General features: G+C 39.4%; 1 pseudogene; it reads left to right on the top strand.

Moving 5' to 3' along the window:
• Positions 1–1,436: 1,436 nt before the first annotated feature.
• Positions 1,437–27,029, top strand: LOC143390369 (olfactory receptor 2W3-like; annotated as a pseudogene).
• Positions 27,030–27,944: the final 915 nt, after the last annotated feature.

Here is a 27,944-nt window from a genome sequence, read left to right on the forward strand (position 1 = left end):
GATCTTTATACATTAGCCCCCCCTCCCCTTGTTCATGGGCGATTTTGTTAGGTAGCATGAATTAGGGCCAGTGTGCAGGATGTGGAAGACTTCACAAAGTCCAAGTTTACAGTAAAGAAAAAACTTTATTTACTTTCCAGGAAGGGGTAGATACCACAGGCCTTATCTGCCCCAAGTATATTTTCATATGCAGGCTCTATGAGCAGAGCTGAGCAGGGTTTTTGTTTCTTTCTGGTTTGACTATCAGTTGAAACCCAGGAAGCTGAGAGCACTGGGTCAGCATCTGGGAGTATGTTGCTTTCCTGGCAGGAGCAGGTGGGCTTGTGGATTTTTTAAAAAAATGTAGGTGTCTTTGAATGATTGACATGGGAAGAACACATGAGAGGGGGGACTCCTCCTGAGACACAAAGTGAGGTCAGTCTGTGCAATGAAGTGATGGGTGTCAAGGGGACAAATGCACATGAGCTCACAGACATGTTATGGGATCCATGGATGCATGGATCCTCAAAGCCACAGATAATAGCAAACCTTACATAGAGTATTTCCTATACATACCTGCCCATGATCATTCTTTCTATAAAACCTCAAAATCCTTGTCAGCCCCTGAAGACAGGGCTAAGCACAGGGTTCCCTTGTCTTCCTGGTGCAGCTGCACTAGTCAAAGTTCCTTTCCTGCTTTTCATCATGACATTTTTTTTCTATTTGGTTTTGGTGTAAACAGCTGACCTGACCTATGGGATCACCAGAGTCAGGCCACTGCCTAGGACTCCTCTAACCGTAGAATGTAGAACATGTACAAAAAATGCACAGGCATCCAATTTATTTCCACTGCACATTGCTGCCTTACAGGATTGCCTCCTTCTCCCACCCGCCTTCTGCTGGGGATGGGACACTGAGCCAAGGCACCAACACTAATTACTTCCTTTCATAGCTCAGGCTGCCTCCTCTAAAAAACATTGGCAGGAGGTGATGAGAATTACTAAAATAATTGCCAAACTGTTTGCATTTTTAGATATCATATATGTGTGACAAAAGTTTCAATTTTTTTTTTTTTTTTTTTTGAGGTACTGTGGAATAATCCCAGTGGGATTCGACCTCTGAGCCGGGTCCCCAACAGTTTTTACTTTATTTCCAGACAGGGTCTCACTGTTTGCAGAAGGTGGCATGAACTTGGGCTCCTCCTGCTTCAGACTCCCCAGGAACTGTTGTTATCATTGCTGTTCCTTTCCGTGGTGAGGTTACAACCTAGGGCTTCACCTGTGCTAGGAAAGCCTCTCCCTAGAGCCACAGCCCAGGCCCAGAGGTCACCTTTTGTGCCGGGTTCCCAGCAAAGGCTTCCTTCTGGGATTGGTTCCCAGAACGCAATGAGGCCCGCGAGAAACAGGGCGGGGCCCAAGGATCTGTCCCTCTAGCCTAGGTCTGCCATTGATCGGGTGATGTTAGCTGTCACTCACTTTGCGGAGCCGCGCCTGGAGGCGGTCCATCAGGGAAGCCCGGTGGAACTGTCCAATCAGGTGCGCCGACGGCGGGGGAGGGCGGGCTTCCGAGGCCTGGCGGGCTTTAGCGGTCTGGCGGTCTTTTCTTCTTCAGCAACTCCGTTCCTACCTTTCAGAGCCCGTCGTCCTCGGCTCGGAAGACTCAGGTGACTGCGCAGCCTGTGTACCGCGCTAGCTTGTGTGCCCGAAGGTCCCTCGAGAGGACATCGTGTTCCTACGGAAAGCAGAAATGGCAAGTTAGCGACCAGGGCTGAGGGCACCTGTCAGCGCCTGCCTTGAGGCCTGGAGTGCTGGTGAGCTGCGGAGCCTGGCAGAGTCGGTCCTTGCTGGTGGCCCGGTCTCTGTCCCCTGGTCCCGCGGGTTGGGCTGAGGGGCAGGTTCTTGAAGTCAGAAGCAGGCGTGCGGCCTTCTCCCCCCCGGCAGGTAGCCCTAGCCGCGGTCCCCTGGGCCTGAGGGCCGGGCTCTGTGGCTAGTCCCTGAGGTCAACTGCGGACGTGCAGTTCCCGCTGGTGGCCCTGGGCCGTGGCTCTGAGTGTTGAGTGGGCGGCTCGGGTCCCTGCTTGCCCTCCCCTCCCTGCCGGCTGTGTACTCCTACTCTTCCACATGTGTCCCAAGTAGGACCTCAGATCGCTTTCCTTCCCCCACTTAGGCGCCTTTGAAGTTGGCTGTGGGTGCTGAAACTGCACTTGCCCTCTGCTTTCTGAAGCGCCATCTGCTCCACAGCTTTGTCAAATTGTCCTTCTTCCTGCTGTTTCCAACGGACACATCTTAGCAATTTTCATTTTTCCCCCTCGTGAAATATTGCAAAGCATCTATCTATCTATCTATCTATCTTTCTATCTACCTATCTATCTATCTATATTGGGAGCAAAACTAGGGAAGCTTTGTCAGTGACATCCCAGCCCCCCCTCCCCGTTGTTTTATTTATTTATTTTTTTAAGAGATCTTCTCCCAGGTATTTTGGATGCTAGCCCCCAAAATGTGATCCTCCTGCTTCAGCCTTCAGAGTCCCTGGGATTACAGCCTGTGCCACTATTCCTGGCAAGAATAACACTTTGAAAGCATTTGTTTTCTGTTATAGAATATTATACTTGAGGGGAAAGAATAATCACCTGACACAAACTGTGTTTGGGTAAAGTAAGTGTTTTAAATGAAATAAGGGAGATTGTATTGGTACTAGGAATATTGAATCTTGGGGTACATCACCAGCCCTTTTTTGTTTATTGTTTTTTTGTGGTAAATTATTTATTTTACTTTGTTTTTATTAATTATACATGACAGGAGAATGCATTTTTTGACACATCATACATAAATAGAGTGTAAGTTCTCCTTTTTCTGGTTGTACATGATGTAAATTCACACTGGTTGTGTAGTCATATATGCACATAGGATAGTAATATCTAGTTCATTCTACTGTCCTTCATCCCCATCCCTTTTAAGCTTTATTTTTAGACAGGATCTGGGTATGTTGCCCAGCCTAGCCTGGAACTTGTGATCCTCCTGCATCAGCTTCTCAAGCTGTTGGGATTAAAGGCCCTGGCCATCCCACCCGAGGAAAATAGTTTATTTTGGTTCAAATATTAATGATGATAGTCAGACACATGAATTCATCTCATCCTGAATGATGTACGTGTCCCACCCTGGAAGAGATTCATAATTATAATTATATTTATATACCCAGCCCCCTCTATAATTCTTTTTTTTTTAATTTTGATTCAGATTATTGCCAGCTTGCTTAGGGCCTCACTAAGTTGCTGAAGCTGGCATGGAACATGAAAGCCTCCTGCCTCAGCCTCCTGAACCTGGGTTTTTTGAAAACTGATTTCAAAAAACACTTTTCCTGCAGCATTCTTTATCAGATTTTAGGTGATGGTTGACTGGATAAACAATAATCTGCTGTTCTTACCAACTGCAGGCTGTTTGTTTAGTTAAATTCTTTTAAGGAATTTCTGCTAATTTTTCACAGTGATTGTTTCTAACATAGAAGAGTGAAGGTTGTTTTGAACATTAAGATAATCCTGTGGTGATTTTAGTACAAAACACAGAAACTTGGATGAGATCTGCTGTGTGCATTGTGTAGCCAGTGACCAGGGTCTCACACTGAGATGTGAGGCCACTATCCTACATAAGAGAGGGGCTGTCTGAAAGGGGAGTGAAGGCCACACCATGCTTGCTATTCTCCACTGTTCTTCATGACTGCTTCATGTGGCTGTGGTGAACAGTTCAGGGCTTTTGGTCATGATGATGTTCTTGTTCTGATGGTTCTGCTTGTGTTTCCACTTTTCTCTGGAGGGCAAGCTTGTGGAGCACTCCCTCTCCCTGGAGCCATCGTCATTTTGGATTTAAATGACTTTTCTTCTTCAAAGATCAGTTGATGTATTTGTGTGAGTGTATTTTGGGAGCTCTATTCTGGTGTATTTTATGGCAGTACCAGGATGGTTCCAGGTTTTCAGTTCTGTTCTGTTTCATTGCAGTAGTCTGATGGTTCCAGACTCTCTATTCTGTCATTTTGGTGTATGCTGATCTTTTTTTTTAGTGCTTATGATTTTTATAGAATTGTGTAGCTTATGACAGTACTGTGATGGTTCCAGACTCCCTGTTGTGTCATTTTGGTGTGTTTATCTTTTTCCTTACTGCTCATCATTTTTGTAGAATTGTTTAGCTTATTCTATAAAACTAAATTTCCACTGGGTGCAGTGGTGCATGCATGTAGTTCCAGAAGCTGGGGACACTGATGCAAGAGGATGACAAGTTTAAATGCTAGCCTCAGCCACTTACGAGACCCTGAGCAAGTTAGTGAGTACTGTTTCAGACCACAAATGTGCTGGGGATATGGCTCAGTGGCTAAGTGCCCTTGGTTCAATCCCACCTTTTTTTTTTTTTAATTTGCCCCATAATAAATAAATAAATAAATAAGCAAGCAAACAAATAAGTAAAACTACATTTCTTCTATGCTTTTCAAAAGTGTTAGTCTTCCACATTTGAATGTATAATAAATGGACTTTTGTCTACAGAATAGAGGGATGGAATGCCTTTTGCCACCTAGATTCCAGTTTGCCTACAGCATCATTGTGATTTCTCTCCATGACATCTGCTGTCACTTATCTTTCCATTCTGGGAAGGCCAGCTCATGATGGCTTTCTCATGGTACCTTTCTAATCTCTGCTGATATTGTGGTGCTCAGAATGTCACATGTTTTAAGTCCTTGAGTATGGTTGTATGTCAGTGGTAGGGGCACCTTCTGGTGGGTGATATTTTTGGCTGTCCCATCACTGTGCAGACACCATAGTGTGCTTACAGTTGTACTTGTGGTGGCCTGTTTCACACCCAGACTGTGTTGAATAGGTGAGGATCAGGCTGATTTACCTCACCCTGGAAGTGCTCCCATGTTTGGTTTATTTGTAACAGCATCATTACAAGCATGAGGAATCTCTTTCTCAACAGACAACCATTGCACATGTGGCCTATCTTTGTTCAAAGGGCCCTTGAGCAGAACATGGCTATGTGGCACGTAACTGTACCTTATGCTAATGAACTGGCTACTGTTCAGAAGAAATTGACAGTCATTTATCATTCATTATTGCTATGAAAATTAGAAAAGTAGTTTCTGCTATTTATTAAGAATACTGTTTTTTAAACTTATATAAAACTTTGTAAGGGTGTTATTTGGACAAGGTGATATCTTGGGGTGATATCACCTATTTCTAAGACACATGCTATCTTTCCACTTACCCCATTCTGCTTTTACAGTAACCAAATTATCAAATTGTTGTGTTTATTAATCATTGTACTTTACTAGTTGGCTAAAGTGGTTCTGGAGTAAAGCACCTGCAAATTGTAGTTCTTCTCTTGGTGCAATCACACAGGATGAGCTCAGTCCCCAGTTAATACATTGTGACCACCTGTGTGAAAGATTTTCTAAATGTTTTCTGAGGGAACTCCTTAGTGACCCCACACCAAGAGTTTTTGCATGGGGGCTGAATATAGGCACTTTTTAAAGGAAGAAACAATATACTTTAAGAAGGAAACAGTAGATCAGTAAATGCCAAGTTGTTTACATTAACTGAGTAGGCACAGTAAACCACTGTGGTTGGCAGGATCTGTCCCAAATGCTGAGTTTCCTGATTCTAGCAATTTCCTAATCAGTTAACTTTCTTTCTAAGTATAAGTAATATTGGGGGTGCTAATATCTGCTTTCTACTCCACAGGAATTGTTAGAATGGGTATTGGAGGTGCAACCAACAAAAAAGTTAGGAGTGATGTGGGAGCCTGTCTTTCTTACTGTGAACTCATCAAAGGAAGGCTGTAAAACACTCTACTGTTTTCCTTTTGAGTGACCCAATTACAGTGTTGGAATAACTAAGGAATTGAGTGCAGTAAAGATTTGGTGGACCAAATCATGGAATTGATTGTGAGTCCAGAGAATCATTATACATCATGCTTCTTGAATATTGATTCCTCATTCTGTCAATCTCTCCTGGCCTCCACCATACATTTGGGGGATATTTTAGATCTCGGTGACCCTTGAGGATGTGGCTGTGAACTTCACCCAGGAGGAGTGAACTTTGATGGATCTACCCCAGAAGAAACTTTACAGAGATGTGATGCAGGAATTCCTCAGAAACCTGGCTTCTATAGGGAATAATGATGTTTCTTTATTTAATCAAATAGAGATCTAATGTTTATTTTGGTCATTTATGTGGAACGTGAAAAGGAAATCATTTGGTGAATTATTGCAGCAAAAAAGGCACCTAGAATTTGTTAAGGAATTTCTAGTTCCTAAGAAGTCATAATGATAATTCTGGATTGGTGTTCTGGGTTGGGGGAGGGAAAGGAGAAGACAAGAACATTGAAGATCAGATTGAAAATTCTGGGAGCAATCTAAAGTAATCATACTCATAAAAGGAAGCAATGTCCTTGAGGGAATCTGAGAATGTCATATTTTTAAAACAAACCAACTTAGGAATATTCACAACTTGAAATTAATTTATTCTTATAAGATTTTTTTTAACTGGAAATATATACTTAACTGTGACAGATATTCAGTCTTCTCAAGTACTTGACATGCTGAAAATAATATGAAACTGCTAGTGTGAATATCACTATTTGGATAATAGCCATAGGGAAGCTGTGTTGCAAAGGATTGTTTCCTTTGAATCTCTCTTATTTTCAGGCAATTTGAACAAGTCAGAAAATCTCACCGTTACCTGATGTTGGTACTAATGTAAGCCTAAGACCCATGAATAAATACAAAATCATGAATGAATCAAATATTGATAATGTGGCGGTCATTATTCCAAGAAGTCATATGGTAAACCTCAAAGGTAAAGAAGATAATGTGGGGAAACTTTCAGTGAGATTCATAACCCGACAAAGATAAATTTTAATAGCGTAAATCCATGTGACTGAATTATGTATGCAAAAGACTTCATATGTCCTTCTTTCCTTCATAGGCAGATTACATCTCACTCTGAGCAGAAAAGCTACAAGCATGAGGAATGTAAAGAGAACCCGTGTGAATTTAAACAGTATAGGAAATCACTGGTTTCTTTCAAAAGTGTTCATACAGAAATGTTAATATAACCTCAAGATGGACTTTATAAAAGTACAGTAAGTGGGAAAGTCTTCATTTGTTCCAGTTCCATTCAAAGACACAAGGAAACTCATATTTGGTGGCAATCCTATTAATATAAACAATGTAGTAAAGCCTTTTCTTCTCTCACAAGTGTTCAAAGACACATGATTACACACAGTGGAGATAAACCTTTTCAGTGTAAGGTATGTGGGAAGGTTTTCATTTTCATTCATTATTTAGAAGACCTCATTCTGGAGAGAAATCTTATGAAGGTGGTCAACCCCCACCCCCCTTTTTTTTTACTCAAAAGTCTTCAAATCTCATGATTATGCACACTGGGAATGGAAGTTTTAAATGTAAGTTATGTGGGAAAGTCTTTGGTTAGACCAGTTTATTTAGAATACATCAGAGAACTCATACTGGAAAGGAGCCCTATGAAAGTAAGCATTGTGGTAAATGCTTTCCTAAACCCAGTTACCTTCAGATCCATGAAATAATGCATACTGGAGAAAAGCCCTATAAATGTAAGCAGTGTGGCAAAGCCTTCACTCATTCCTCTCACCTTCATGTGCATGGAAGAACTCATACTGGAGAGATGCTCTACAGTGTGGAAAAGCCTTCACTCAGTCATCTAACCTTCACTCACATGAACAAATTCAGAAGAGAAGCCCTGTGAATGTAAACAATGTGGGAAATCCATCACTAGTTCCAGTCACCTTGGGATACATGGAAGAATGCATACTGGAGAGAAGCCTTATGAATGTAAACAATGTGGTAAAGCCTATAACACTTCCTCTTATCTTCAAATACATGAACAAACTCATACTGGAGAGAAGCCCTATAAATGTAAGCAGTGTGGCAAAGCCTTCACTTGTTTCTCTACCCTTTACTCACATGAACAATCTTAAACTGGAGAGAAGCCCTATGATTGTAAACAATGTGGAAAAGCCTTTGTTTCATCCAGTGAACTTCACTCACATGAATGAACTCATACTGCAGAGAGATCATACTAATAGAAACAATTGGCAAAGTCTTCTGTTATTACTTTTTCACTTATAAACATGTAGAAAGTTTGCTGGGAAAAAATTCTTTGAATTTAAAATGTGGTAAATTAATTTTCCTGTCAACTTCAAAGACAAGAAAGGGCTCAAACTGATGAATATATTTCTCTATATATTTGTCCCTGGGATTAAGTCTGGTGGTTCTCTACCCCTGAGGTACATTCCCAGTTCTTTTTTCTTTTTTCTTTGGATACATGGACTTGCTGAGTTCCTTAGGGTCTTACTAAGGAACTGAGGGAGGCCTCAAACTTACGATCATTCAGCCTCAGCCTCCTGAGTCTCTGGGATTACAGGTGTACACCACCAAGTCTGACTGAATAAGTTTTTAAATATGAAAAATATGACAAATCATTCCATTTCCCCAGTTGTCTTCAAAGCCATTTCACTCACACTTGAAAACAAACCCCCTAAATGTTTGATGTTCCATTTTCCTGTTCGTATATGAAAATACTCATGGAGAGAAACCCTGTGAATGGGAGAAATGTGGGAAACGTTTCAGTTTTCCCCGCTTCTTCTCTGGACTAGGAAGATTCTTATTGAAAGATTTATGCCAAATAAATAAATCCTGTGCAAGTAAGAAATGTAAAGTCTTCAGATGTTCTAGTTTTGTTCAGTTGTATGAAAAGACTCATACTGTAGAAAATCCTGTAAATAAGCAATGTGGGGCAGTATTCAACTTTCACAGTTTCCTTCAAAGACATCAACAGATTCACATCAGGGAAAACCGTTCTGCCCTTTAAAAAGTGTGGTAACACTTTCAACTTTTCAATTGTCTTTAAAAAGCATGAAAGAGCTCATTCTGGAGAAAATCCTTGAATGTAGAAATGTGGTGAGGCTTCCAGTTGTTTCAAATCCATTCAGATTTGTTCAGACTTAAGGGAATTTTATTTTATCTATCTATTTATCTATCTACCTATCTACCTATCTTTATATTTATTTATTTTGGTATTAGGGATTGAACCTAGAGATGTTTAACCACTGAGTGATATCCTAGCCCTTCTTAATTCTTTTTTTTTTTTTTTTCCAATTTTGAGCCATGGTCTTACTGAATTTCTTAGGTCCTCACTAAGTTGCTGACTCTGGCTTTGAACTTGTGATCCTCCTGCATTAACCTACTGAGCCTTTGGAATTACAATCATGTACTGCTTTCAGCAAATGACCTCTTTCTTGAGAAAACTACTATAGGTGTGTGAAAAGAATGTTTGACTTCATTCCTCCTCTTTTCTATTCAGAGGTAATGGAATGGCACCCTGGGGTGGAACTAAGTGTTGCATCAGTGTGAAGATGTGAAAACAGCATTCTTTGCTGGGTTAAATCTCTTTTTACTTATTATTAGATTCAATTTTCCTGTATTTTAAGTTTTTTTTTTTTTTTTTGCATCTGTAGTCAACTCTCACATATTATGACACGATCTTATACATACTATGCATAAATATGTGTGTAAACCTAGTATATAGTATAATTTTGTATATAGAAGTATATATTATATAGAATAGTTGACAAAATTTCTAGTTTAAATTTATAAACATTTATTTGCAGCATTTTAATTATTTTTTAAGTTTCCATCTATCTACTTCCTTAAGAACATTTTCTTTCATATTTTCTATTTTTTTCCACTAAAGACCTTAGCAAATAAATCATATTTTAAACCTCTGGTTTCATACTTAAAGTTAACTTTTTAGAGGCCCATGTGTAATTCTAATATTTTCTGTCTCAAATATCTTACAATTTTATATATGTTGTGATGGAATAAAAATGTGAGAGGTTTTAAATATGATTACCAAGGTCAGAGAACAAAGGAGGAACAGAAAAGTAAAATTATCATCATCATCATATCTGCAGTGCTTAAGCATTGATCCCTATCCTTATCTCTCTTTTTTTTTTTTATGTTGCTACAGGATCTTTCTAAATTCTTCCCAAGGGCCTCATTAAGTTCCTGAGGCTGGTTTTGAACTTGTGATGCTCATGCTGTTATCTTTTATATCACCAAGAATACAGGCATATGCTAGCATGCCTGGTTCCTGGATGTTTCTTGATACCCTGATGTAAATCAAAACATGCCTTGTTTGTGTGTAGTTTCCAGGTGTTGACCAATTCAGAAGCAAGAATTTGTTTCTAATGGGTTTATGTACATTTATGTCCTTCAAGCTGGAAGATTCTATGCTTCTGTTTTTAATAATTATAGCTTGGCTATTCAGTATCACTTTTAAAAGAGAATTTTGAAAGCTCCCCAGGACTACTGAAAAGTTTCTTTCAACCTAATAAGACAATCTGGCAATTTCCTAGTTTTATATATTTGATTCAGTAGAAATATTTCATATTGGTCTGTGATTAGTTGATGCAGAGTCTGGGTTTCTCTGTAATAAATCCATTTGCCAAAGGCAGGAGTTACAGGTGTGCTAGTGGCCAGTGTGAAGCACATGAGTGATTGCAAGTGTCCTGGGGTGGGGGCATGCTCTGTAGGAGTTCAGTCTTGGTGAGTACATGAGTGCAGGAATCAGACTCCTAGGAGGGCCACAGTATCTCCTGGCAGGAGCTGCCTATGACTTCTGGGCAATTGGCTGGTATGTGATGTGGCAGGTGGACGGCTGCCTTCTGATGTATTTGGTTGAGTAGCTGAACCAGTAGGGAGCAATAAGAAATACAAGATTCTTCACTGTACTGATGACATGTTTTGAGAGCCCCAAACCTTAACGTCTTGGATCTTGAGCCACATATTTTCCTTCAAGTATGCTTTTCCCCACAAACTTTTGTAGCTTGATCCTTTTGTGGAGTGAACTGAGATGGATATGAAGAGGTTTTATATAATGGCATAGTGTTCTGGAAATTTTGAAGACCTGCAGCAGATTTAAATTCCAACTCGTGTTACAACTTTATGGAAGATTGGAAAATTCTCAAAATGCTATGACTCATCAGGTGCAGTGCCACACAGCTGGAATCCCAGTGGCTCGTGATGGTGAGGTAGGAGGATTGTGATTTCAAAGCTAGTCTCTACAAAAGTGAGGCACTAACTAACACAGTGAGACCCTGTCTCTAAATAAAATACAGAAGAGGGCTGGGGATGTGGCTCAGTTTTGAGTGCTCCTGAGTTTAATCCCCTATAATTTCTCCCAAAATACATATGAATCAAGTTTTAATATACTGTATGATGGGAGGATGGGCCTGTCCATTATACCACTTTTTTTTCCCTTTGATTTCTCATGGTTTGGTAGTGCAGGAATTCTGTAAAATGAACAAATTCAATAAAAAAAACACAAGTATATGGATTTCTAAAACAATGAGATAGCCAGAGTTATCATATTTTAAACCTCTGGTTTCATACTTGAAATTAACTTTTTAGAGGACATAAATGTACATAAACCCATTAGAAACTAATTCTAGGAGGGCCATAGTATCTCCTGGCACTAGCTGCCTACCACTCTTGGGCAATTGACTGTTATGTAAGGTGGCAGGTGGATGGCTTCCTTCTGATGTATTTTGTTGAGTAGCTGAACCAGTAGGGAGGAGTAAGAAATATAAAAAAATTTTTCATAATGACTATTCCCACAATCTCCTGCTTTGGGAATCCTCAGTAATTGATGGTCATTACTGGTGACCATGATTTCTTTATTCCTAAAAGAGTTGTGAAAGCCTCTGCAGTACAGGAGTCTCTGAAGCTATTAAGAGTGCCTGTCTGTTCAGAGCCTTTTGGTGGAAGAATCCCATATGGGCTTGCCTGATTTGTAGATGGCATCATCATAGAGATTGTGTGAGACTTACAAGTGAGGAACACATTACCACTAGGTCCCCTGCAGCCTAAAAAGTGTCAGATTTGCTTGTTTTTAAAGAGTGTGTCAGGGATCCTTGGAGGAGGATGTCAGCAATGTAAGGTCAACCCTGTGCTCCTGGAGAAAGGGGATGCTGTAAGTCTAATCTCATGGTACATGTCAAAATCTGTTGGGTACTCTAAAAGAAGTACTTGGTCCTTTTAGAAGTAAGTACAATTTTCAGTAGAATTGCTATTGAAATAAAGGCAACAGAAAACATTAGCCAAATCTTTCTGTTATTAATGTAGAAAATCCAAGTTATATATTTTTTTCTTTCAGAATTGCCTTCATATTCTCTCAACGATTTGGCATATTGTATCCTCTCTTATTTGTTTCAAAAAAAAATATTTCTCCCTGGATTTCTTTTATGATCGATTCTTCTTTCACAATTATATTATGTAATATTCAGGTGTTATAATGGTTTCTGCTTTTTATCTTGTTTTTTTTTTTGAATTTTATTCCATTATAATCTCAAATGCAAGGAATTATCTCTAATTTTTATATTTGATAGACTTGCTTTGAGCCCTAAAATATGATATTTTAGGGAAAATTCCATGTGCCACTGAAAATGAACTGAATTTGGTTGTCAGTGAATGAAATATTTGATGGATGTCTTCTGGATCCTTTTGGTTAATAATGATTTTTAGTTCTGAAGGCTCTTAAATTAGTATATTTCTGGATGATCAATCTACTGGGAAGAAATATGTGTTGGAATCTCCCAATGTTCTGGTTTTCATGAATCTTTATATTGGGAAGGGTTTGTTTATGTGGGTAGTTGCATGAATGTTTGGGGTATAAATATATACAATGATTATATTTTGTTGGATGATTCCCATAACCAGTATGAAATGGCCTTGGAGTATGTTAAAATGCTACTGCAAGCAAAGGAGTGCAGGCATCTCTTTGAAATAAATCATTTCCTTTGTGTATACACCCATTAGTAGTATTGTGAAATCCTCTGAAAGTTCTATTTTTAGTTTCTAAGGAACTCTCCATTTTTTTTCCATAATGACTATATTATTTTACATTCCATCCAACAGTGTTTAAGAATTCCTCTTCTTCAACAGCCTTGTCAGTTTTTGTGAATTATTTTTTTCCCTTTTGTAATAAATAGCCTTTCTAAATTGGGTGATATGACTGCAGTTTAGATTTGCCTTTCTTTGACAATTTATAAAACTGAGAAGATGCAGAAATGAGAAAGTTTTAAATACTAGGATATTTCAGTTTGTGCTTAAAGAAGTTTTATATATGCCTTCTCAATAATTTGGTAGCTACAGTTTTCTATTTGTATATATTTTTTCATTTTTTATTTTGGTAAATTAAATATAAATCTATCCTTATTTTAGATTCATTACCTAAATATATTTTAGGTGTTAGTTACTTAGACCATGCATTTATTTAAAGCTTGTATGTTTATATTTAATTTCAGAATGCAAAACATATTCTTGTGTATGTATATGTGTTACATGTATATATGCATGTAAAATTTTATATGGTTTCATGTATGTGTGTGTACAGTGGAATAGCTAGGATCTAGAAAAGTTCATGAGCTTCAGGCAAGGTACTTACAGCTGTTTCAATGGATAAAAATTAAAGTGGACCTGTTATCTCAATTTGATTTATTTTTACATGAGAAAAAAATGTCCTCACATTATGGAAACAAATGCATATTGGTTAAGGCTGCTTCCATGTGATGTGAAGGCTCTATTTTATTATGTTATAGTTATTATAATGTTAGCAGATTGGAACATGGGTAATGAAATAGATGCTGTGTTGGCTTTTACGACACACAGTAAAGTATATAAGATTCATGTGTCATTTATTTTTATCTCTTCCCTTCTCTTTTTCCAAAATTTTGAATCAGGATAATTTTGGCCATCTCATGGTAGATGAGTCATTGACAATCCTGTGTAAATCAGAAATGGCAGAAATTATTGTAGAGGTTGTTGACTTTGAATAGTATGTTTTTACTTGCTAAAAACTAAGTTATTTAAACATCATGATACATGATGTTATCAGTCTAAACTGCTTGTTTCATGTTGACTTGAAATGACATTTAAAGAATAATTTGTTCTCATTTTTTTTTCTTTTACAAATTATCAAAATTCATACCTTAATGTCATTTACTCCATAAAGACTCAGAATTCTACCTAAATGATCTTAAAATTCATTTGGCTATCCAAATTAGAATGACTGAAGCTCATTTAAAAGTTTTGACTTTTATATTAGGATAAAGATAGATAAGATACAGTGAAAGCATTCACATTAATGTACAATCATCACTGCCATGCATTTTCAGAGGTTTTTAATCAATATAAACTAAAACTCATTAATTAAATGCTCTCTCTCCCCTTCTGTTATTCCCAGACAACCACCATTCCAATTCTTATTTCTGTTAATTTGACTCCCCTGCTTTTTCTTGACTGGCTTCTTTCCCAAAGTATAATCTCTTCAGTGTCCATCATTACTGTAATCTATGTCTATATTTACGTTTTTGTAACCCCATTTATTTTATCAATGTGTAAGTGTTTCACATTTGTTTCTCATTAACCTGAAGATGGACATGGCACACAGATATCTGTTTTAGCACTTCCTTTTTTTTTTTTTTTTTTTTTTTCGTGTGTCTGTACCCTAGAGGTGGAAATGCTGGCCCATTTATTAATTCAAGGATAATTTTTTTTGAAGAATCACTGTATTGCTTTCCATAGTGGCATCACCATGTCAAAATTGCCACAAAACCCAGCAAAGCTTCAAGTTCTGCACATACTTGTCCAAACACATTTGTCTTTTATTTTTGGATGAAACTTTTCCTAGTTGATGTGAAATGGATTCTCATTGCAGTTTTGATCTTCATTTCTCTGATAAGTACAGATACTGGGCATGAATAATGTTTTTATAATTCATTTGGATATCCTCTTTTGAGAAATGCAGTCTTCAAGTTGTTTGGTCCTTTTGAGTTTCCCTTATTCATTGAGCTGCAGGTCTCTTAATGCTCTGGATATTATTTCTAATCGGATGTGTGATTGTGAGAATCTTTCCCTCCTGTGCTGCCTTTGCACTTTCTTTCTAGTATCTGATGATACAAAAAAGTTTTAATTTTGATAAAGTCAAACTGATTTTTTGCATGTTATTTTTTCTTTTGGTGTCATATTCAAGAAATCACTTCCTAATACACTGCCAAATACATTACTAGAAAGATTTCCTCTGTACTCTTTCATTGATATGCCTGTCTTCTACCTCCCCCACGCTGCTCACCCTTCCATGGCTCAGCACTCAGCACCCTGTGCTGGCGAACTGACTCCTGGCCTCATCACCCTCTGCAGGGTGCACGCCCTCTTCCAAATCTCTCAAGGACTGTGTCCCTCATGATGGCTCAAGGGAGAGTTGACTACATCCTTGCAGTTATCAATACTAGTGTTTTCTCGGATGTTTTAGAATCTTGTTCCCAAGGAGAAAATACTTTCAATAAAATGCTTCTCATTTGTTTTGTGATGTTTTCATACAATAGCAAAAATATTTGATTTCTGAGAATTTTCTTTCCTTTTGCCATATGAAATCTTTTATTTTATTATATGTTTCTATGAATGCACATAATCATCCATTAGTTATACATTATTATTTCTATTTTGTACTTTTTATATTGTCAATTATCTCATGCTGTTTCTTCTTTCTCATATTACCCAGTTTGTCCTTTAAAACGTCTCTTTATATTTTTAACAATCAATGTGATTTATTTTCCAGTAGTCCTTTACTGTTCCATCATCTTGTAAAATTAAAGAGACATGTTTTGTGGATTTAATGACATCAGATTCTTCTCCAAAGTTATGGAATTTTCTGTAAAGCGATCATTATCCCAATAACTTCCAATCTAGGGAATACTCTTGCATCTATTCTAGTGTATACACTCTGTGTTGCCAAGAGCATCCTGTGTGTGTGTGTGTGTGTGTGTGTGTGTATGTGTGTGTGTGTGTATGTGTGTGTGTGTGTGTACAGATGTATGCACACAAGAACACTTGTATGAATCTTAATGTTTCATGATGTGAACTTTCCTCAAGTCTGTTGAACTTTGGTTCTAAAATAATATATAAACCTAGAAATCACATACCTTTTGGGAATACTTCTCAAAATTGTTCAATGATCAACTTCATCAAGACCAGAATCCCCTATTCTCCTCTGATCTGAATATTCTTGGGACACAGCTCCTCCATCCACTTAGGCAACTGGCAGGTCTTCTATCCAATTTCTTTTTGTTGAAGGGCCCATAAAGCCATGTGTTTGGTATATAAGTGTCACAGAAGCACAGAGACATAATACAAATGCTTTTTGGTAAGAGTTTGGGTACAGCTGGGAAGCTGCAGAGAATATTGGCATAAAGTTAGGGACTGACATTCTATAGCACTCTTGAGATTAAATGAAGACCCAAAGGAGACTTGGTGGAGGTGAACACTGAAAATCCAGAGTATGATGAATTACTGTGACTTTGTATGTGAGGTATTTGGCAATAAGATTTCAGTATAGATTTCAGAACAGAGGAAAAAAGTTGTTGATCCCTGACTGAACAAATGCTGGACCTGGATGTGTTGTGCAAGGATCACTCAAGAAGGTAAAATCATATTTCCTTACAGCGAATATTAGAATACTGAAAGTTTGGAAGTAAGTCTTACAAATATAAATATGGAAGAAATAAATCATGCTCTGAGGATTTTACATTATTTTGTAATCTGGAACTCTACTGGATGCATTACGTGAATTTTCTATGCCTATATTTCTGGGAAAAAAACAAATATAATAACTTGTGAGTGTGTTTATTGATATAAGACATTTGTATCCTACTGATATTTTAACAAATGTTATTTTCTGTACATCTTCAAGTTTCTTACAAAACATTTTTATCATAATATTTCTCAGAAATATTATTATCTAAGGAAGAATATGAGATTTCTTTTTGGTAAATACATAAAACTGGTTCTTCATTTATGATGTACAAATTTAATGAATAATGCCACAGCCTGATTCACAAAGGAATTTTCCAAATTGATGTAATAGTCACTACTCAGCATACTGATTCTTGTGTGTCATTGCAGGATGAGCAATATTAAAGCTCTGTGGCAAATTATGAACAAATGTCAACTGATTTAATCTTGTTGGGGTTGTTTCCATTATCAAGAGTAGGTCTTGCAGAAAGACTGTCACGTGCCTATAATTCCACTGGCCCAAGAGGATGAGGCAGAAGGATGGCAAATTCAGACAACCTCTTACTTAGTGAGGCTCTAAGTAACTGAATGAGACCTTGACAAAAATAAAAATTAAAAGGTCTGGTGATGCTCCTCACTGGTTGCGTACCCCTCGGTTCAATATTCTGTAACAAAAAATTTGGTCTTTCCTGTATATTTTCATTGTTCTCATCATCTTGATTGCTCTAATTGACAACCTATTCATGATCCTTCTCATCCTTTTCGATATCCACTTCTGCAAACCTATCTATTTCCTGCTTAGTTGGCTGTTTCTCATTTATCTAAGTTACATCTCCATAAGTGTCCCTAAGATGGCTTCTGCTTTCCTATTTCATTGAATGTGGAATTCAGTGTTTCTCCTTTCTTGCTTTACTAGGTGGAGACACACTATTTCTGATATCTGTGGCTTGTGATATATAAGTGGAATTTGTTTTCCTCTCCTCTAGCCCATCTGCATAACAACAACAAAATACCTGATTACCTGTACTGGTGATAATGTTTTGTTTTGTTTGGTACCTGCTATTGAAATTAGGTGCACTCAGCCACTGACTCACATCCCTAGCCCTATTATAGGGTCTCACTGAGTAGCTTAGTACCTTGCTTATGCTTAGACTAGCTTTGAACTTGTGATCCTCTTTTCTCAGCCTCCTTAGCTGCTGGGATTACAGGTGTTTGCCACTATGCCTAGCAATACTGGGTCTTTATAAAGGGTCTTTATCATCTTCTGTGCTTATATCACATATGCACTCCATATCTTTTACTGTTGATCCAAGGCCATCAATCATTGCTTCTGTGATATCTCCACCATTTTGGCTCTGGCTTGAATGAAGATTTGGGTCCATGAGTACACAGTGTTTGTGAGCACTACCCTTTCCTCGTGATTGTCTTAATTGGAGTTACTTCCTTCTGTGGTGAAGTTCTCCTTGCTCTCTGCTTTATGCACTCAAGATAGGGAAATAGAAGGCTTACTCCCCCTGTAGCACCTACCTCACTGCTACTATATATCCTTTTCTTACACTTACCCACAGCCAAGATCCCTCTGGTCTCCACCAGAGGACAAGATTCTGGCTGTCTTCAACACCACCCTCACCCCAGTGCTCAACTCCATCTTCTACAGCCTAAGAAGGGTATGGGGCCCTGAGCAGATGGACTCAGAGGACCTGTTCTGTGTTATGTAGATAAACCTTCTGCCTTATTCCCCAGGACTTGTCTGAAAGTCCACTCAGCAATGTGTAGTAACTGAAAATATTATTTTATACCTAGAGGGTAGAGACTAAAAAGAATCTAGAATATAAATGAACTGTTCATCTGTACAAATTGTGTTTTAAATATGTGTAATTTGAAATAAGACTTTTTAATGATGTATTTTTCACTAATTATGAATGTGTTTATTTTCTGCTAATTTACTATCAATGTGGAGATTTTTTTTCTTGGTCTTGTTGAAATACAATTGGAGAATGACTATCTGGATTGGCACTCAACATAACAATTTTATTATTTTTCAATTTATTATTTATGCACATCCAAAACAGAAAAAGCAATTCTGCTAAATAATGAAGCTAATCAAAAGTTGTAAGCTTTGTATTTTCTTCCCCTCATTGAATAAATTTAATCATTATCATTTTTTTTAATTTAGGGAAATTATTACAGGATTCAGCAAAGAACTCATTAGGAATTTTTAAGTCTTTATATATCACGTGTCAAATTAATGCTTCTTTGTAGGGGCTGAATCCTAAGAGTGTGAATATCAGTGAAGACTGAGAGGTACCAACAGAGGCCAAGTGTGGAGGGGAGGTGAACCAGAAGATATAGAGGCCAGGGTTTAGTCTGATGAGTGGAGGTAAAAATACGGAGGCCCTCCTACCATCCCCTCCAGCTTGACACACAATCCACTTATATCCCACATGACCACTACTACTCATGCATCCCCTAATGCCTGTCAAATGAGGCTTTCTTTACTTTCTACTTGCCACATCTCGTACATTTATTGAAATGAGTTAGGGAAAGTCAGCATTTATGCATCAAGAATTTCAGTCATTCTTAGAAGATATTTGAAGATGATCTTAATAATTTTCAGCTCATTTAACTAAAGTTTTGCTGAATATTTACAGTTGTAAAATGTTTGGTATGAATTTCTGATGAATAAGTGCAAAAAATTTTATTATGCTAAAGTCACAAATCTTAAGAAGTAATTTATGTTCTAATAAAATATTTAACTCTTGCTAAAAGTGAAATTCATATCATTCAGGGTTTAGGCTTCAAAAATAGGAAACACACACATACACACACACACACACACACACACACACACATGCTGAGAGTCATAGCCAAGTAGGAATGAAGCATGGCAATTTCTTTGTCAGCCTACCCAATGTTGCTTATATGGAGGACTCTCCATTGTGGAAATGGGCTTGCCTTGGACCCAGGTTATTTGCAGTGACATTGCATGAATGTTTGAGAAAGGTGACCCTGCTCAAGGACCAGGGCGGATCCGGGTTTAGGGCAGTTCCAGGTTTAGGGTGTATCCTGCTGGGAATAGGGCGTATCCTGCTGCCTCAGGCACCCGCTCCACTCCTTGAGTTCCCGTTGAGTTCTCACGGGATTCAGAGAGCATTTTGGGATGCAGAGCCTGGTGGAGGTGTGGATTTTCCCCAGAACATGCATGTAGAATGCTGGTGAGAGTTTTGGGAATAAAGAATTGCTGTTTGAATCTACAAGGCTGTGAGTGGCTCGTGATTTTGTGCCCAGCCAGACTGCAGCACACACGCACAACACAAAAATTGGTTTTTGGCAGTGTCAAGTATCCAAACCTGAGACACGCACCTATGAGGCAATCTCTCTACCACTAAGGTATGCTCTTTGACTAAATTAAAACTTCATCCACAGCATTCAAAAGATTCTCACTGGGCTGGGGTTGTGGCTCAGTGGTAGAGCACTTGCCTAGATATATGAGACACTGGGTTTGATCCTCAGCACCACATAAAATAAATTAAATAAAGGTCCATTGACAACTAAAAAATATTTTAAAAAAGATTCTAACTTTTTTCCAAAGTTGTGGAAATTTTGCAAAAATAGAATGTGTGCATGCTCAGCCTAGTTATGTATTATAAATCTTGTAATACAAAGTACACTTAATTTTTTCTTTACTCTTAATAGTTGGTTCCTCTGGCTCTTTATAATAAAATAGCATTTTGATCCCCCAGATTTTTTACTTTTCATTCCTATAATCTTTCCATAAACTTTAAATTTCATTTTTGTATCTCAATTAATGGGTATTCATTTCACAGTAAGAGTCTTTTGATCCTTAGAATTCAAACTTGCTGAACTCTAATACGTTCCTGCTAGGTGTTTCTGCTAGGTGTTCTTGCAATGATCAGGTGTACATTTCTATTTAGTTATAGCTTCCTAGTGAAGCATAATACCTAAGTTCCCAAGAACTTCCTGTCTGTCTTTCAAATCAGACCATAAGGGTGTTGTAGATCCCACAGGGCAGGGTTCTGGAACAGAAGAGAAAACCAGCTTCTCACCATGGCTAGTGCCACTGCCAACAGAGTTTCTCTTCTCTCCTGGGCCATGTTCCTCTGTTACATCTGCTGCTCCCACCATAACTACTTTATCTGAACCCAGTACACCCCTGTGGCTCCCTTGGTTACAGAGGAACCATGATCTTGTCCAAGAAGTGTGTTTGCACAATGTCAGAGGACAAACTAATATCTCTGTGTACAAACCTATACATAGAGCAAATGTGTGAGCCCTGCTGCTGAACTGAACTCTGTGCTAATGCTGTCACCAGTTTAGCCCCTCAGCTTTCATACACGCTCAGAGATGAAATGATGAACCATCCAACATGGCACAGCACAGCACTGATGCTCTCACAGGCCCTTTCTGAATGGGGCACACTGTGTACGTACACAAGTCTCATACCCTAAGAGAGCCCTGGGAAGGACAGCATTCAGATATGGAAATTGATGGGAATGTGATATGGTGGGAATGTCTGTCCCCTCCAATACCACCACCACCCTTTGCGGTGGCACTAAGAGCCAGGACCTGTAGGGGGTGCCTATCAGGTCATGAATGTAGGGAATCATGAATAGAACTGGTAACTTTGCAAAAGACCTCCTAGTGAGCTTGTTCATTCTCCACCATGTGAGGTCACAGAAAGAAGACACCATGATTAACCAGGATGCAGGCATTGAATCTGTACAAATAGATTTAAATTCTTATATGCTTCCCACCTTAAGGTATCTTGGCATCACAGTTTGAATGCACTAAGGTCCAATCTCTGCTTTTCTTGTTAGTTCCTGTCCTGGAAAGGACCTGAAGGATACAGAATTAAGCAGTGGTGCTGAGTGCAGGCCCTATCTTTATTCCAGGCTGTGAATGATGGAGCCAAACAGGAGCCCAGTCCACTCTTTGACACATCATTTCCTTGGGGGAACTTGTGCATTTCTCTGAACTTAGTTTGTTTGAAAGCAAATGTCAGCACTGTGCCCTGTAATATCAATAATGACACCACTAAAACTGAGCCTGCAAATTGAACTCTTGTAATTACCCATTTAAGGTAGATCTGACATGCCAGAAGAAAAACAGTAAGGTCACACACAACTGTTTCAGGAATTGCCCCAGTAGGTCACAGAATCAGCCTGCTGTCTTTTCCTGACTGTATGTTTTGTTCTTAGCATCTTTGATGGTACAGCCAGCCATGACCTTAAGATTACCTTTGCGCAGTAGCTGCTGGACCCATCTTGAAGTGCTTTCCAGGTTCCTTAGTGACTTTTGCAGATTCTTCTTCAAAATTCTTAAGGTTTGATATGGGTTGTTCTCTCCTAAGTCCAGTATAGACGATAGAATTCCGGTTTCCTTTGTATGAAGCAGGCTGGCTGCTACATAAAGATAAGAAAAGAAGGCAGCAAAAAAAATTTAAAAAATTAAACACACACACACACAAACACACACACACACACATACACACATGACACAGAAAGTAATTTTAGAAGGCGAGGGCAGGACACCTCTTTGACGTTAGGGGTCCAGCTTCCACACTGGAAAGAGAGAACAAGAGCTTGTGTTTGCTTTATTTTTATGGGGGAACTTCAAAGGCTTTCTACAGAATGTTCTTAGCAATTAAGCTAGGAGATGAACTGTCCAGTTCCAAATGGGTCATGCCCAACTCTGGAGCTCCAAGATCAGTCTCCTAGCCAAGTGAAGACAAAAGTCATGTGCACTGGGCAATCAATTCAGTGGGAAGAGCCACAAAATAGCTTGCAGTGCCAAACCAGAATCTCTTTGGCTCCAAAGCTGAGTGAAGATGCTCAGGGGTGGCTCCCCACAAGGTATCTAACAAGAGTTCATGTGTGAAACAATGCAAGAATTTTCAGAGGTGAAATGATCTAATTATAAAATGTGTGACCTGATCAATGTATTAATGCACTGATTTGGATTAACTAGGTGGTAATGGAAGATGGTAGAGTGTGACTGAAGAAAGTATATTCCTGTCTGTTGCCTTTTGTGTTTGTGTTTTTCTCTGATGAGTGGAGGTTCCTCTCTCTCTGCTTCTTGACCCTAGCATGAGGGCAGCAGCTTTTTCCACCAAGACCTTCCCCCATGATGTTCTTCCTGACCCTGTTTTGTGATTTGCTTTCTATAAAAATAAAAAAAATAATAATAAAAATAAAAATTTAACAAGGGACAAAAAAAAAAAAAAAGAAGAATCAAGTTGACTGTGTATAGACTCAGGTCTATACAACCATGAGTTCCAAGTAAACTTTCCCTGCTCTGTGTTGTTGACAATAGTTCTTTTGGTCATGGCAACACAAAACAGATTAAAATACAAATAAACCCCTTAACCTTTCCTGTGTACTCCATATACTAGCATCAACTTAGTCTTTTCACCAGGATTCTGCACAACAATTCTATTCTATTCTTTCTTTCTTTCTTTCTTTCTAAAAATATTTTGTAGTTGTTGATGGACTTTGTTTATTTATATGTGGTGCTGAGAATCGAACCCAGTGAGTGCCTCACACATGCTTGGCAAGTGCTCTTCCACTGAGCTATAACCCCAGCCTGCAACCCTATTCTTTATTCCCAGATTTAAAAATTTTTTGGAGACTCATCTGTCCGTATTAATTTTTTGTTTTAGTTTTAATGGTTTCCATACTGACTTTCCAATGAAGGTCAGAGATGATGTAATTTTCATGCCAGTATCTCTTTGCTATCAGTAATATGAAGAAGACCAAGGCCATCAGAAATGATTTTCTGAAATCCTTCACTCTAGTATGTCCTTGGGATCAGAAGAATTAGAAAGTTGTGTCCACAGCCATGCAAATGTACCCAAAGGCTCTTTTCCCCCTCAAATCCCTGACATTTGGAGAATGAGTATAGAAAGAGGAGACACCTGAAATTTGTTATGTTCTTTCCCAGCATCTACTCCATATGGTCTTGAATGTTGTATGATGATGCAGCTCAGGGAGACTGATCAAATCATCTCCACATCACGTTTCTGGTGCCCTACTCAACATGCATCATTGTGGTCATATTTTATCCCAGTTGTTAACCTGCAGTCAATAGTTTGCATTGCCTCTCATTCATTTTTCCCCTCCAAATGTTAGATGCAAACTTCACAGCACATGTGATCAATTCAGATTATTTTTAATGCTCACCATGTGCACTATAGTGTTTAACATCTTAAGATATCAAAGTTTGATATGAGGAAAAAGAAATGAATATTTTCTTTCTTTCTCATTCACAATTGTGGTTTAGCATTGTGAAAACATGGAATGTAGCAACAATTGACTTATAAAATCTACATCAAAGTTATTCAGTAATTTTTTCGTGGTTTTAAATCTAGTGGGTAAAACAGCAATTACTTTTACAAGGAGATATTGTATCACTCTGAATACTGATAATTTAAGACATTTTTGTGAACACATATATGTATGTTCCCATTAGTTGAAGGCTAGTTTGATATTTGGGCCTTAAACTGAGTCATTCTCTTCCTTTTTCAAAACTCTGAACAATCATAAAACAATTTTACTTTTCAGCCAGCTCTATAGTCACTGTCCTTACTTTTTCAAGTACTTCCCAGACACAGTTAAACTGACATTTACAGTATGATTGCAACACCCAGGGTTCTTAATTGAAAGAAAAACAAGTAATCAATCCCCCCATACAAAAAAAAAAAAAGATTCTGAAAGCTATCTGGTGGCCCATAAAATCTTCAGATGCACAGAAAAATCAGGTTGAATGTGTGCACATGAATAGTGCCTAACAGCCATGAGGCAGAATTAATAGAAATTGTCACTTAGTCAAACCTCACCTAGATGTGCTGAATAACTCCAGGACTTTCAGGACAAGGGACCTCAAGACAGCCCATGGGTTTGTGGAATGTGGACATTAAATTGGATGGAGAGTTACCTCCAGGAAGGAGCTGAACATGTGACTGGTGGCTCATGGAATTGGCCAGGCAGATAGATTACAAAGGATAGGTCATAGTAACAGTATTCACACGGTTGCTTGTGAGACATTGGATTTTAAAACTAATATACCCTGTTAGAGGCACACTAAGTACTTAGATTTTAGGGAATCAGAGATCCAATGTCCAGTTCAGGTGACCACTGATGACAAAAGCTCAAGTTGATCTTTCAATGAAGGCAAGAACCATGGCAATTATTCTAACATGGAATGGGAAAAAGACAAAGAGAGAAAACTGTGGCATTGGTCCCTGTGGCAGAAAGAACTCCTTTATGTATTGTGTGCCTGGAGAAAAATTTCAAATGTAAATGATTCTGTTTTCTAGGAGTCATTTGGATTTCAATATGTCTGTGTAAATTAAAACTAAAATTTATAAGGATAGAAAATTTTTCTTTGTTTGTTTCTGTTGTTCCTGACATTTTTTTTTAAATTGGTACTGGGGATTGAACCATGGGGTACTTAAGCACTAGTTACATCCCAAGCCCTTCTTTTTTCTTTTAATTTTGAAACATGATCTCCCTAAGTTGTTGAGGACCTTGCTAAGTTGCTGAGACTGTCTTGGAACTTGCAATCCACCTGCTGTGTTTAAAAACACAGTAATACTGAAAACTGTGACTCTCAAATATTTAAATATTCATATGTTTGGTCTTTGAGTTTATCAAAATCTTTCAAGTATCCAAACATGTTAACAATACATTTAGTACAAAAGATTTTTGTATGAATGTACCCATGTACCCACGATGTTCAAGGATCAGCTGCTTATGGTATTTCCTAAATCCTACCAGCTGGTTCTTTGAGGTGATCTTTTGTTCCTCTGAAGTTTGGACAGGAACTTGTGGTTCTGGAGGAAGCAAAGGTTGGAGCTTGGCAGGTTTGTGCCTTGCCTCTCTGGAATGACAGACCACCAGGATGGATAAAGATTAAGATATCAGCCATAATCCCTGAGTGTAGACCAGCTCTGCCAGTCTACATGCGACATTTACTTAATACACAGGTGTGTCAGTTTCCTTTTCTCTAAGTTGAGGATAATATTAATAATAATCATAGCAGAAGGTCCACACCACTGTTTAGGGGGTAAGTGAGTAAATAAATCTGCACTGTGCTCATTTATACCTGACCAGTAGTCCATACTCCCCAGCATCAGCCATTGCCACTACTGGAGTTGACACCTCTCCTCAGGTGCAGTAGAGATGGACTGGAAAACAGAAGCAACCAGGGCTACTATGTTCTCCTGAGATTTTCTGACACTCTCTCCTGGAGAGGATCCTCTTTATGGTCATTCTGGTAGCCTACCTGCTGACCCTGGTGGGCAACAGCACCATCATTCTGGTGTCTCTGCTAGACCCCTGGCTTCACACGCCCATGTACTTCTTCCTCACCCACCTGTCCTTCCTGGACCTCAGCTTGACCAACAGCTCCAGCCCCCAGCTGTTCCACAACCTGAGTGGCTGCAAAAAGACCATCAGCTATGTGGGCTGTGTGGTCCAGCTCTTCCTGTTCCTGGGCCTAGGTGGAATGGAGTGTCTGCTGCTGGCTGTCATGGCCTATGCAAGTTTGTGGTCGTCTGCAAGCCCCTACACTACATGACTATTATGCATCCACAACTCTGCCTGGGCTTGGTGTCAGTGGCCTGGGGTTTTTGGGATGGCCATTTCTTTGATCATGTCACCAAGGATGTTGTGGCCACCTCAATGTTACCACAACAACGTGGACCACTTTCTGTGTGAGATGCCCACCCTGATCTGGTTGGCCTGCATCAGCACTGCTGCCGTGTAGGGCATCATCTTCATCCTAGCTATGGGTATTGTGCTGTCTCCCCTGATCTTCATCTTGGTGTCCTACGGCCACATCGTCAGGGCTGTGTTCAGAATCCAATCATCCTCAGGAAGACATAGAATCTTCAACACCTGTGGCTCCCACCTTACCGTGGTCTCCCTGTTCTACGGGAACATCATCTACATGTACATGCAGCCAGGACACAGCTCCTCCCAGGACCAGGCAAGTTCCTCACCCTCTTCTACAACATCCTCACCCCCCTCCTGAACCCCCTGATCTACACCCTCAGAAACAAGGAGGTGAAGGGGGCACTGAGAAAGTTGCTTCTGGGACACAGAGATGGGGTAAAGAGTGAGGGCCTGAGGAGTGTCATGTATTCAGCCCAAGGCAACTGCAGTGGGCCACTACTGGTCTATGAGCTGTGGAGCAGAGGAGGTGTCAGCCTGCAGGTCTCAGCACCCTTGCATTGCTGGCCTTCTGGAAGTCTGTTTAAGGTCAGCATTTTGAGTTCTATGAAAGAACTGCTCAGGGTCTGTCATCAATACCCTAGATGTCCAGACCTGACCCCACCAACTCATACCAGGACCATGCTGGAAGCAGCTCCACTCTGAGTCCTGCTTATGTTGTGTGTTTTTAGTTCATAGTAGTGCTCTCAGCATTTTATCTAGAATCTCTGAGATCTATCAGGACTCTAGGTGTGAACCACTGTCTCTTTCTGGATGGCATCAAATGCTGAGTTCAGAGGGGTTTTCCAGGCAGTTGGTGTTTGCCAGGATTCCAGAGCTCCCAGTTCACCTCACCTCTGTCATTTTGAGAGGCCTGTGTGACTGGCATCCTTCCCACTGTACCCACTTGGTGCTTGAGATTTGGAGGTTGCATCAGGAAATTTGTTCAGGAGAGGAGAACCAGGATTTACCCAAGGCCTCTCTGATTCCAATCCCTGAGGTTCCTACTGCACAGCAAACTTTCAAAGTGAAAAAGTCTTTCAGTCTTTGACAGGTAGAGAATCTCCCCAGGACTCCTCCACTTCCTGTGCACACAGATCCCCTCACAGCTGGGAGGCACACTCTGATTCAGGGGGTCCTGGGAGGGATGAGGGTCTGCACTTCTTTCATCCCCCAGGTGACATTCACTCCTGGGACTCAGTTCACAGTTTGAGGACCTAGGGGCAGGTCACCTTTGCCCTAAGGGCAGACACCTCTGGGGAAGAGTGAAGACAACATCACAAGACCAGGGAAATGAGGTGTGAGAATATGGCACAGGCTCCTCTGCCACCACAGCCCTTCCCATCCCTGTGCCTTCCCAGACCTCCTTGGTCTATTCCTGTCCCAGCCCTCTTCTCATTTCCTCCTCTTCACACCACAAGGTACCAGCGCCATTGTGAGTTTAAGTGGAAGCAAATCAGAGCTCTCTGGATGGGCTTCTTGGGCTTCAGGGAACACAGGTGTAAATATGTAAGTCCCCTGTTTAAATGACTAAGGGTGTGGCTAGGCTGAGAGTGAGGTACAGGCGGTTTCCTGTGAGAC

This window comes from Callospermophilus lateralis, unplaced genomic scaffold (assembly GCF_048772815.1).
Source record: "Callospermophilus lateralis isolate mCalLat2 unplaced genomic scaffold, mCalLat2.hap1 Scaffold_2339, whole genome shotgun sequence".
Lineage (NCBI taxonomy): Eukaryota > Metazoa > Chordata > Mammalia > Rodentia > Sciuridae > Callospermophilus > Callospermophilus lateralis.